Source organism: Pithys albifrons, chromosome 28 (assembly GCF_047495875.1).
Source record: "Pithys albifrons albifrons isolate INPA30051 chromosome 28, PitAlb_v1, whole genome shotgun sequence".
NCBI lineage: Eukaryota > Metazoa > Chordata > Aves > Passeriformes > Thamnophilidae > Pithys > Pithys albifrons.
This window is the reverse complement of record NC_092485.1, coordinates 3,075,059-3,087,829: the sequence shown is the minus strand read 5'-3', so window position 1 is coordinate 3,087,829 and position 12,771 is coordinate 3,075,059.

The window sequence follows — 12,771 nt, the reverse complement described above, 5'->3', positions numbered from 1 at the left end:
TGCTCGCCCCGTCCACAGCCATCGCCGGAGGAGGGGCCTCCTTCAGAGAGAAAAGAGAAATCCAGCTCTGCCTCCAGACTGTTATTGTCTTCTCTGGTTCAAATTAAGCAACTGGGGTCATTTTTTATATGTTACAATTTGTCTTTTACCTGAGGGCATTGTGGAAAGGAAAGAAGGAAAGGTGAATCTAGCACGAAAGCAGGGAAGGAACAGAGTCTTTAGTAGACAATTAGCTGAACTGACATCAGGTTCTCCCTAAAACATCAAACTGGAGATTAAATGTCAGCAGATACAACTAATTCCCTGCCAGTGGGTCCAGTGATAAATCAGTACCAGTGACTGTGGCTGCACAGCAGCATCCAGGTCTGATCCCAGGAATGTCAAAGGATGGGAGACACTCCAGCTCCCAGCAGCACCATCAGCCTCACATCAGCACCCCTCAGTTTGATTTCTAAGAGCCAGCAGTGATGTTGATGCAAAGGTCCACCCCAGTGACCAGGAAGGAACAGGGTGACACCAGTGCCACCACCAAGAGCCACCGAGAACTTGTTGTTCCAGGCAACTGAACTACAATGGAGAAAACAATGTCTCCTCACAGCATCTGCTCTGTATTTCCACAGCCAGAGCCAAAGGGCTTAGTGTGTGTTTCGCCTGGAAATGTGGGTTGACTTTGTTCGACAAGTATTTAAAGAAATTGAGTGTTTTATCAACTGCTGTGTTAGAGGCAAATGAACAGCAGGAAGCCTCAGGCCAGTGAACATCAGCACTACGGGGAGTGGGGACACATGGCAGGTGGACCTTGCCCCTTTCTGACACTCACAGCAGCCTGGCCCACCAGGTGCCCACCAAAGTCTCTTCAGCATCTTTGCACCTCTGCCCTCCCTGGAAACAAGGACATGCCTGTTCTGGAGCCTGGATGAGTCCCAGGAAACCTTCTTGCTGTTTCTCCCCATTTTAAACAGAACCCCACTTTTTACAACCCCACAGGGGCACATGAGGAGCCTGTTTGGCTGGAAGTGTTTTCTGGGCAGGGACACAGCGAGGGCACTGGTGGGGTGAGCCAGGGTGTGTTTGGGTTCTGGCTTTGGGCACATCCCTTTTGAAGAAACAGCTTGGCAGGGGGGCACAAATGGAATATCTAGTGCTTATAGCAATCTGATCTGCCCCAAAAAGCAAATTAGTTGCCCTTTCCAAGAGTTTTATAGAATCACAGAATCATTAAGGTTGGAAAAGACCTCTAACATCATCCAGTCCAACCATTATGAGCCTATAGAAATAAGCAAACTTAGATAAATCCCCAGTTACAATTCCACAAGGCAGGAGGAGCCAGGAAAGAAACTGGGAGCTCCTCCACACTGCCCACAGCAGGGAGGGATCCCTGGCCATGGCTGGGATTAAGGATGCTCCACACACCCCTGGTGCTCCCCAGGATCACTTCCCTCTCTCCACAGTATCAGCCTGGACTAGGATATTCCCATGGCATGGCAGGAGTTTGTCAGCACCTTCCTCCCAGAGCCAAGCCCAGCCCAGGATGCAGCAGAGGAGGTTTATTTCTCCTGACAGGCTCCACACATGCCACTATATTTCTTCATTGCTATTGACGTGTCTCCTGCCACACTGGGCAAACTTTGGGGTTGGCCCAGAGCCAGTGGCAGGGGGGTAAGATGTGAGCTCCTTTCAGATGGTTTCAAAATGAACATCCCTGAGGTATCCCAATGCTTAGAGAAGTGAAATCTGTGTCCATTCTGGAGGATTTCATCCTCAAGGGACTCCTTACACAGATCTTCCTTGTCTTTAAAGCAAGGATCTTCCCACTGCCAACCTGGCCTGGCATTGAGGTGCCCTCCCACAGCAGCACCAAGTCCCTCACCAGGATGGGTGGGAAGGGAAACCTTGCTGGCAACACCTGAAAGCCCATCCAAGATCCCAAATCACTTCCACTGCCCTCCTGCAAGTGCCTTGGGGCAGCCAAGCTCCCCACAGAGCCCCCCAGTGCCACAGCCCAGGGATACCCTGACACAGGGAGGAAAAGCATTACCTTGCCTTGAATTTTCCATATTAAAACCAAATAAAAACAGTGCTAAAGCAGAAATTATACTGAAATTTAGCCCTAAAGCCTGTGATCTGTGGTGCTTTGATCAGAGCACATGCAGCCCCATCCTGAAGCGATCCCTTCTCAATGTATTTCGTGATTTAATGAAAAACGTGATTTACTTTTTGTTGAAAGGAGATACATCTCATGTTTCCACTGAAGGAAAATATAAACTTTTAGAGAACAACAACTTGATGAAAACCCATTACTCCTGCCTCGTCTGTAGCATCCAGGGAGAGCTTCATCCCAACACCCAGCACTCAACCCAGCTCACCACAAACCACACGCCTGCCTTGGGTCAGACTCTTTTTTTCCAGCACTCTGATTATTTTTTCTCCCGGGGATGGGGCCGGGAAGGACTGAGCCTTCAGCTCAATACAAATCCTGCCCTTTCGGTAAAGTGTAATAAACTTCTTCCCCTGACACATAGGAAAATGTTTTAAGGCAAGACTTTATAGAGAGCATCAATCACTGCAGAGGTGATGGAATTGCTGCAGAATTATAAGCAAGTCTGAAGTGTCTACAGAGGACTCTAAACACTGTCTTCTATTTATTCTCTGTGTCCTTTGTAAATGTAAACTTCGGTGGAGTCCAGAGGCCCTTCCGTCTCCACGGCTTGTCAATCCAGCACCTTTCACCACCGTTAAAATCACAATTAAAAAAAAGAGGGATTACAAAAACAAACACAGAGCCCGTGTGTGCGAGTGATGGCTGGGGACTGTTCTGGGAGTGGGGCTGGGATCCTCCCCTGCACCTACATGTTCCCACCATTGGTGTGCAGGAACAGAACCCCCAGAGCCACCTCCCTGTGCCCCCCCCCAGCTCCTGCAGGAGGGGACGGAGGAGCAGGGGTGAGGATGGAGGAGGATGTGTGTGCTGGCCACAGCACCCAGGTCTGGGGGCTCACCTGGGAACCCATCCCCTCCTCTTGGAGGGTCAGCATCAGGGAGAGACAGGCCTGGACTAAATCCATCAGGATCCACAGTGAAACTCATCCATTTGGATTCCCAGTGTGAGACCCATCCATCAGGATTCCCAGGGGGAAACCCAGCCCTTGGGATTCCCAGTGTGAGACCCACCTGTTGGGGTTCCCAGTACAAGACCCAACCGACAGGATTCCCCGGGTGGGACTCATCTGTTGGTATTCCTGCTGTGAGACCTATCCAGTGGAATTCCCAGTACGGGACTTCTCCATCAGGATTCCCAGTGTGGGACCCATCCCTTACAATTCCCAGTGTAAAACCCACAGAGAGGGCACACACCCTGGCCACAGCACCCAGGCCTGATTGCTCCTCTGTGAACCCATTCCCACCTCTCAGAGAGGCAGAAATGGGGAGAGAAACACCCAAACTAAATTCCAGAGACACAGGGATGGAGACACACCCACCTGTGCCCAGGCTGTGCATGGACAGGGTTTTATCTCCCCCAGACAAGATCAGCAAGGAAGGGATAAGGTGCCCCCCTGCATAAACACCAACTGGGGCTCTGAGAGGCTCCAAGAAGATCACACAGAGGACAGTGCACTGACAGCAGGATGGAGCTGGGTGTGGGAGAGCCATCCCAGCTGGAATGCTGCTCAGGGGAGTGAGCACCGGAGCGGGAAGTGACTTTTCCTTCCACAGAAAGAAAAAAGAGATAAAAGCTCTATAAAATTTAAAAGATAATCTATATGAAAAACTTCTCTTTGCCAAAATAGCTGGAAAAAATTATTTTATACATGGAAATAACCCACAGCTGCTCTAGGGGGGGAAAAGAAGTCTATTTTGAAAAATGCTTTGCACAAGAGACTTGAGCTGACCCTGGAGCATCCTAATCCCAGCACAGTGGGCACAGAGCCTGCAGCCCTGTTGTAGTTTTCTTTTCCATGTTTTACCAGCCAGTGTGGCACTGGCTCTTGCCAGCATCTCTAGTCCTCTCAAAAGCCATTTGCCCCAAAAAACAATTCAGAACACAATTATCTGAGCAGTAAAGCAGCATTTTGGGGGCTCCCCATAACACTGTCACTGAGTCATGCTGACAGGCCAGAGCTCAGAAAGGCAAAGTGGGACACAAGTGCAGGGAGGTCCCTCTGCACCTCCTGATGCTCCCTGTGATCCCACACCTCTCACACAGGGCTGGGATCCCTCTGCACCTCCCGATGTTTGCTGTGAGCCCACATTTCCCACACAGAACTGTGGTCCCCCTGCACCTCTCAATGCTCAATGTGATCCCAGATCTGCCATGCGGGGCTGGGGTCCTTCTGCACCTCCCAGTGTTTGCTGTGATTCCACATTTCCCATGCAGGGCTGGGGTCCCTCTGTACCTCCCGATGCTCTCTGTGATTCCACAATTCCCTTGCAGGGCTGGGGTCCCCCCCACACCTCCCACCCAGGTCTGGGGTCTCTCCACATCTCCTGATGCTCCCTGTGAGCCCCCACCTCCCACAGAGGGTTCGTGTCCGCCTCACCCCCGCAGCTTTCGTGTCCCCCGCAGCTCCCACGCAGGACTGCAGGCCCCCATCCTCATGTCCTGTTCAGGGCTGGGGTCCCCGCGCATCTCGCACTCCGCGTCACGCCCCGCGCATCCCCCCGCGGGTCCGTGTCCCCCGGCGCGGTGACCCTCGGCCCGTAGCCAGCAGGTAGCGCTGCGGGTCCGTGCCTGGCCCCGCCATGTCCCCGCTACCGCCCGAGCTCCGGCCCCGCCGGGGTTCGTCTGTTCGTCCCACTCCGCCCACGAGTGACAACGAACGTGGGGACTCGTCCGGCACAGCCCCTTCTCCCCAGCTGAGTGCGGGGATGGGGATAACGAGCAGACGGTGCTGTGCATTCCACCGCCCGCTTTCTGACGGGACCCCCAGTGTGGGACCCATCCTTTGGATTCCCGGTGTGGACCCATCCACCAGGATTCCAGAATCCACTGTGATTTCTGATGTGAGGGACAGTGGCGCTGCCGGGTCTGTGTGGACAGGGAAGGGCAATATGGTCTCATTTGCAACAGGTCCTTTTCGTGGCATGCTCCAGAACGCCGAAACATCCCTGTGGCCCCGGCATTCCACAACTTCCCGACTATGCTTCAAACAGCTGATCCCTGTAGGATCACACCCCGCAGCCTTTCCCAGGGCTGACCCGGAGCATCCCTGCCTCCCCAGCCCACTCCGTGGCCTCCCTCCCCGTCTGCAGGCAGTTTGTTTGCACTGACGAGTCGCTGGAGCAGAAGTGCAATTCCAGCAAAAGCTGGCAGGGAATCCAGGGGCCAAGTCTGGAGTAAAATTCTGATAATGCTGTGTTTATATCAGGAATTTCTTTGGCAGATTAATCACATGAATGAAGTAACAGATGGGAACTCACTGGAGATGCTGTAACAGGAATTCCAGTGCAGGGCCAGGCTGGCAGTTCACCCCCTGCAAGTGTCGCTGCCAGGACCACCTCTGCAGGGAAGCAGCAAGGAGGTTAAACAGGGAGCAAAGCGGCATCCAGAGGTGAACTCTCCTCCAGGAGCCAGACAAGGGGAGCCAGGGCAGCAGTTCATGTCCCCTGGCACACGCCAGCCTGTGCTTCCAGCCCCGTGGCATCCAAAACACGATGGGTATCAAGGGCATTGCATCCAAGAAATGATGGGTATGGGGGGCATCACTGTAGGAAAGGTCTCGTGCTCCTGCTGTCAGCCTCACCCTCACCACCCGCTGGTTTTGCCAGCTCTGGACTCAGGTTGCACTTGGAGATTAAAAACAGACAAGGTCAGAATTCCCCAGGGAGCAGGTGACCAGCCTGGGCACAGCCACCAGGCTCTGGCGTGTCAGTCAGTGGGGGACAGATACAACCACCACCACCACCACCACAGCTGCATTTTATTTCCCAGTGGTTGGGATGTCAAACTTCTCCCAGACTGGGGAATTATTTCCAGAGTCAGGAACATGCCACGTGCATGTTTAAACAGCCGTTTGCACCAGCCTGTGGCTGTGCCCCCAACTTCCCAGATGCTGCCCTGAGAAGGAAACAGCTGCCAGCTCTGGCAAAGGGCAGAGGAGGGAGCAGATGTGCCAGGAGTGAGGGAAATGTCCCAGAGTGTGGGAAACGCTTCACTGACCACATTTAGCTGTTTGCAAGAGGCAATGGGCTTCCTACTATTTGCTTCTTCATTTGGAGAGAAAGAAGATGGATCCTGATCTGTGCATAATTACAACAAACCAAAGCACACCCTTAGCCGTGACAAGAGAAGGGGAAAGACAACAAACCAAAGCACACCCTTAGCAGCGACACAAGCAGGGGAAGGTGGCAGCAGACAGTCAATCCCACAAGACTGAAGCCTTCCCCTCACTCAGCCCTGGCACAGCACTGGTAGCAGAAAGCACAGGCTGTGGGAAATCACTCCAGGATGACTATTTTATACTGTAGGTCCTGGAAAATGACCTGTCCAAGCTGTTTGATCACCTCACAAGTGCCTCTGCTCCTTCAAAGAGCTGCCGAGCTGCTCTGACAGCCAGAGCAAGGCCCACGTGTGGGCAGCTCCCACGGGCACATGTGGGAATGTGCAACCAGGAGGGCACATACCCAGGGAGGACATGGTCTACACATGCCTGACACGGGCTTTAACTGCTCCCTGCTTCTCATAATCTCTCTCTCAATAAAGCTGCACACAGTTTTACTGAGCATGATTTGTGAGAGCCAACGGGTTATTTTAATGACACAGCAGCTCGCTGAGGAAACACCACTTCCCCTGCTGCTGAGCCCTCCCAACACCCTCCGAGAGACAGCTCCAAGCGAAGGGCATCAATTAGATCACGATGGTCTCTTGCAGAGCAACAGATCCAGGTGAGCTGGGGTAAACTGGAGACGCTTTGATCTCCCCATAAATCTCTCCAGGCTGGCTGAGTGCTGCCCAAAAAGCTGGCCAGTGGCACCAGCCCCAGTGCACATGTTCCCAATATTCCCCCCAAGGTCTGGACTGCAGCTACACAGCCTCAGCACAGCTCCAGCTGCCGCAGTGGGGAGGACACATGCCAGGTGTGAGGGGCAGTCAGACACAGATTGATCCTGTTCCTCCTTCCCTGTTCCCTGTTCTAGGAGCCAGGCCCTGGAGCCAGCAAAGCTTCCTGCCCTGGGGCCGAACAAGCCACTCTACCCTCGGGCTGCAGCGGGGGAACATCTGGGACCCGTTAGCTGGGAGCATATAAAACTCAGCGCTGGATTAGTCATCGGCCCCATCATGTTCCCTCCACTGCTGGGGGACACGACTCTTGCAGAAGCGACCGACAACTGCTTGTGTTTCTGTCAGCTCCAATAAACAACCGTGTTTAATGCCGGGGAGGGGAGAGGGGGGCTCGGCAACTCCGTCCAAAAATAACAAGTTTTAAGCACGATATCCTTTCCAGCTCCATGGCTCCGTCTCTCCCCTGGTTTGCTGAGTGGCACCAGAGGGAAGTGGGGTCTGAGGGCTGGGATGACCCTCTGTGAGTAAGTCCCTGACCCCCTGCCAGCTGTCCCAGTGCCCGCCCGTGCCCGCCCGCAGCACGGCCGCGCGTGTTGCAGCCCGCGGGACCCGGTGATTCACGGGCCATTAACATTCCCACAGTGACATCTCCAAAATACTTCAGGGATAAATTGGTTGCTGGCTGATTTGCAAAGCATTTAGGCAAAATTATTAGGAGGAGGGGTTGGTGGGAAGCCAAGGGCTGAATTGTGAGGGGAGCTGTGTGCTTGTGGGTCGCTTGGATGTTCGTGCCATGGCCTTGGGAGGCTCAGCCCAGGTGCCGTGGGCTCCCAGCTGGGTGCCACCCCAGCTGACAGCGTCAGGTGCCAGCCTGTAAACATGGCATAACTCTCACCCTCATAAAGGGCTTAAGTGCCCTGGCGCTGTTGGATAAACAGGACTGTGCTTAGCACACACAGCAACTTGGCAGGGGCCCTGGAGGCATCTCAGCATCTTCATCAGCCCTCCCGTGACTCTGAGTGGCATCAGAAGGGCATGGAACCCTGTGCCCACTGCCAGTCCATCACCTGCCTGCAGCCCTGCCAGGTATTGGCAGACAGGATTCAGACAGCCAAGGGGGAAGTGAACATCAAAAAAACAGGCAGGAAAGCAAGAAACCATCAGCATGTGTTTCACAGCCACAGCTTCACGTACCCATGCTCTGCCCTTGAGCAAAGGCCAATGGAACCATCAGCCTCCTCCTGCCCAGCCTGGCCCAGCCCATGCACAGCTGAAACCTCCATGGCACAGGAGATGGACCCTCCTGCCACAAAGAAAAACATCTTCTGGTGTAGCAGGGCTGATCTGATGCCACCACCTCAGCATTAAGGTCTCCCTGTCAGGGATTTCCAGCAGAACTCTAAGTGGAGTCTCTGAACCAGTAATGGACTTTGGCCCAGATGAATAACAAAGGAAAGTAAAAATGCTTTGCATTGATGTGGATTGTGCCTCAGAATTGGGAAGGGCGTCTAAGGATATGATGATCCCACCAGCATCTTCCCAAGGATGTCAGCTCAGGATGGGCAGCTCTAGGAACACTACACGTGCACTTTATCACCTTCTCCCATGTGATACTCTCCCCTTTTTCATTGATTCTTGCAGGTTAAGCTACAGCCCAGCTCCATGCAGACTGAGTGACCTTGTGGCTTGTGTTCAAGCAAAATAAATAAATAAAATTAACACACAGTGCTCTCTTATAGTTCCCTCATGAGCTAAGAATCAAGACAGAGCTATTCCAACTCCTTCATGTAGAAATCCAACCTGCCCGGACAAGGACCTGGGACCAGGGCACAGGGGATGTGAAGTGAGAGGTTCCTGTGGGTTCCAGACTAGAAATAAGAAAAAACAGACAGGCAGCAGTGAGTTGGCACTTGGGTGTTGGGGGCACACACCCAGCCCGTGGTGGGGGCAGGAGCTCCTGGGGTGGAACCCACTTCTGTTCCTGTCAATGGCACTGCCAGACCCCACAGGAGATCCCAGGTGGAAAAAAGAGCCAAGGTTCCTCGTGCTCACTCAGTTCAAGGAGAAAATCTTTCACAAAGGTCTCTCTCCATTTCCTTCTGGAGGTGATGCAGCTCTTAGAGGGCTGGGAAGCTGTTGCTGGAAAACCTGAGCTAGGAGGAGAAATGTCGCCCCAAATTTATTGTATTTACTTTCTGCAGTGTTTTCAGAATTTTTTAGTCTTCCATAGTTTATGTTATACACATTTATCAGCTTTCTTCAGGCTTTTAACCCCAGATTCACTGTCTCAGGTTAGAGCAGAAAGTGATGAAATGGGCATTCCTGGCACATCTGCTCAGGGCGTGGGTTGTGGCCAAATTAAATCAAATGGCACAAATGAACCCAAAACAAGGGCTGCTGCACACTGAAATATTCTGTGTCCCTGGCACTGTGGCCTTCCCGTGGATCTCCACATCTCCTCTCAGATTTGGGACTTCACATCTGCTTAATAAAACTCACAGGTTTTACTGCCAATCTATCAACACATTCCTCATTCATCAACATTGGATTTTGGTTTTTTTCTTGAAAGAGATGGGCAAACCCACATTTTTTTCTAAAGAGATTTGCAACTAAAATGGCCTGTTTTGTAGTAATCTTATTTTAAAAAGCATTTGCAACCCTCCAAGAAGCCAAGGCAGCCAGCAGGGACCCCAACCCCACCAGACTGCATCCCGCCTGCAAACCCCAGCCACGGCAGGAGGGGGATATTCCCCGAAATAAGGGGAAATCACAGAAAAAAGGGAGGATGTGAGCACAAATAGCATTTAAAGCCTGGCAAATGTGTAGGTAATGAGTAAATTAACTCCCTGGCTGTGAAACTATTGAACAGCACAGCCCCAAAAGTGGACAATGGGATCAAAGGCGGGATTTCCCCGGTCTCAATGGAGCGCCCACCGGGAGCCGGGCTCTGTGCCCACCATAGCGCCCGGGGCCCTAAGCTGCTCAGCAAAGTTCAAAGGAGCCCACACAGCCTCGCACAGCTCCCCGGGGTGGCACACAATTGCCAGGTTTTCTGGGGGCTTGCTTCGCAAAGGGAGGGGCGCAGGGCTGGCAGCGGGGGCCAGAGACAGCGCGGGGAGCGCAGTGCCCGCAGGGGCCGCAGAGCCGCCCCTGCAGGGGGATAATGCACATTCCCGCTGGCAGGATTAGCCATATAGCAGGACAGCTGAATCAGACTCGCAGCCCTTAACAGGATTACGCTCCCGGGAGCTCCAATGAAAATACAGACACCCTGCCCGTGGAGTGACAGGCCAGCCCCCCCTCCCAGCGGCCCCGCGGTGGCAGAGACGCTCAGAGGGGGTTTAATGTCATAATAAAGTGTGGGGCTGAGCTCCTCATGGATACACAGGGAATGGGCTCAGCTTTGCAGCAGCCACGGGGGATTTATACAGATAGCAATAGGAAAAGGGGGAAAAGTTTTAAGCTAAAAGAGAGAGATTTAGATTAGATTTTCAGGAGAAATTATTTAGTCAGAGTGCTGAGGCACTGGCACAGGTTGGGCAGAGAAGCTGTGGCTGCCCCATCCCTGGAAGAGTCCAAGGGCAGGTTAGACAGGACTCAGAGCAATCTGGGCTAGTGGAAGGTGTCCCTGCCCATGGCAGGAGGTGGAACTGGATGAGCTTTAAGGTCCCTTGAGGATTTCTATGATTCTATCACTTAGGCTCCTCAGGGTCCATGATGCTGCCAGCTTTCCAGATACCCCCAGAGTATCTCACCAGGCAGGAGCAGGAGGCTGTGGCACTCTGGCTGTTCGAATAGCTGGATCTGATCAAGGACTCTGTCACCCAGCAGCACACACTGCTGTCACCTTCACCACAACACCCAGACTCTTGATGAAATCTCAGTGAGCCACAGCCAAGGGGTTGCAGCAGGGGCAGCACGTGGCAGTGCCAGTGAAGGTGGGATCCCATCCCAGCATTGCCAGCAGTGGGTTGGAGGCCACTGGGAGCACAGGAGCTGATCCTTGGGGCATGCACACTGCAGGGTGCTGGGCAAGGAGGGGGTGGCCCATCATGCCAGGTACCACAGCCAGACAGGGCAGGAGAGCAGCTGGCAGGTCTTCTCCACCACCAGGGTTGATATCCTGGCTGCAAAGGGGGAGTCTTTCAATATGCTCTAGTAACTCTGGATCAGACCCTCCATTTCCATGGAAACACAGACCTTCAGGAGTCCAACCTCAGGGTCACCACATTCCTCCAGAGAGGCTGGATGCTTCCCGAGCCACACTCCTCACCCACTGGGATTAACTGAACAACCAGGTCAAAAGCAAAGCCCAAATTCAGCTCAGCAAGAGGCCACTCTCATTTTACATCTCTATTTCCTTGGACAGCAGGTTTGTACCAGGCCAGACACTTTTAAGGCATGGGGAAGCACCAAGCCAAACAGAGCTGTGCATTTTGCAGGTTAACAATGATTTTCACCTGCTCCAGCCCAGAATCACCACAATAGCTCTCGACAGCAGCACACAGGTTATCAGAGCAAAGCCTGAAAGCACAGCGTGCTGCCCTGGCTCCTTGTTGGATTTCAGAGAGCCTGGCAACTGAAAAGCTGATCCAATTTATCCACAGTTCATTATCCGACATAGCATGACATTGGGACACTTGCAGACATAATCCAGCTTCCTCCTGCCTTGCAAGATGTATTGACCAAAGGCAAGAAAACAGAGCATTAATAGCTCTCTACTGTGCAGCTGAATCTGGGCAGCAGCAATGAGATTCTTTGGGCTATTTCTATCCAATCTTACACAGGAGTAAATCAGAAGCTTCTACAGATTTCCATTAAATTTCTCCCCATTAATACCAACGTAGCAGAGATCACAATTTGTCCTCTTTTTTATACTTTTCTGATATTTTAAAAAATGCTAAAACTCTTCTGCTCCTAGCTGAGCTTAAGATAAAAGTTAACCTCTGAACCACAGCAGCATCTTTCATGTAAGGCACAATGCAGAGGGCTTTTTACAGCACGTTTAGCTCAATAATGTGTATTTCAGACTCTATTTGCCCCCATCCTCCCCTAACTCCAGGAGCCAAGGTACAGCATGGTTCAAGTTGCCCAGAGAAGGAGCAGCTGCCCCATCCCTGGGCGTGTTCAAGGCAAGGTTGGACAGGGCTTGGAGCAACCTGGATGAGGGGAAGGTGTTCCTGCCCATGGCAGGGGGTCCAGGACAAGATGATCCTTAAGGTTTCTCTCAACCCAAAGCATTCCACGATTTTATTATCAACGAGAGGAGAAAGAGGCCCTGTCCTTTACTGCCTGCCCACCTGAATCACACGAGAGAGACGGTATTTTATCCCTCCCCATGACCACAGAGCCCCGGCTGCCCTGGGAGATGCCCCGCGGCAGCGTGAGGGCTTTGTAATAACCTGTTATCTGATCTGAGCTCTCTGGCCTTTCCTCTCCCGGCAGACAGTCCTTCAAACCCATTCAGGGATGATGAGTCACTGAAGAAGCACTTAAAATCCATCCTGGATGATAAGGTTAGAGCTATGTGCAGTGCATTTCCTGCCCTAGTTTGGAGTTAGGCTTGGGCTCTCTGCATTTCCCCGCTTATTCCACCTTCTTTCTCCTTCCAAATTCCCTGCCACATCAAGCTGCAAAACCTCAAGCATTTCAGTGGAGATTCACCGGGACTCAGTGACCACACTGGGGCTGCAACAGGGAGCAGCCAGGATGGATCAGGTCTGGGGAGGCTGCAACAGGGAGCAGCCAGGATGGATCAGGTCTGGGGAGGC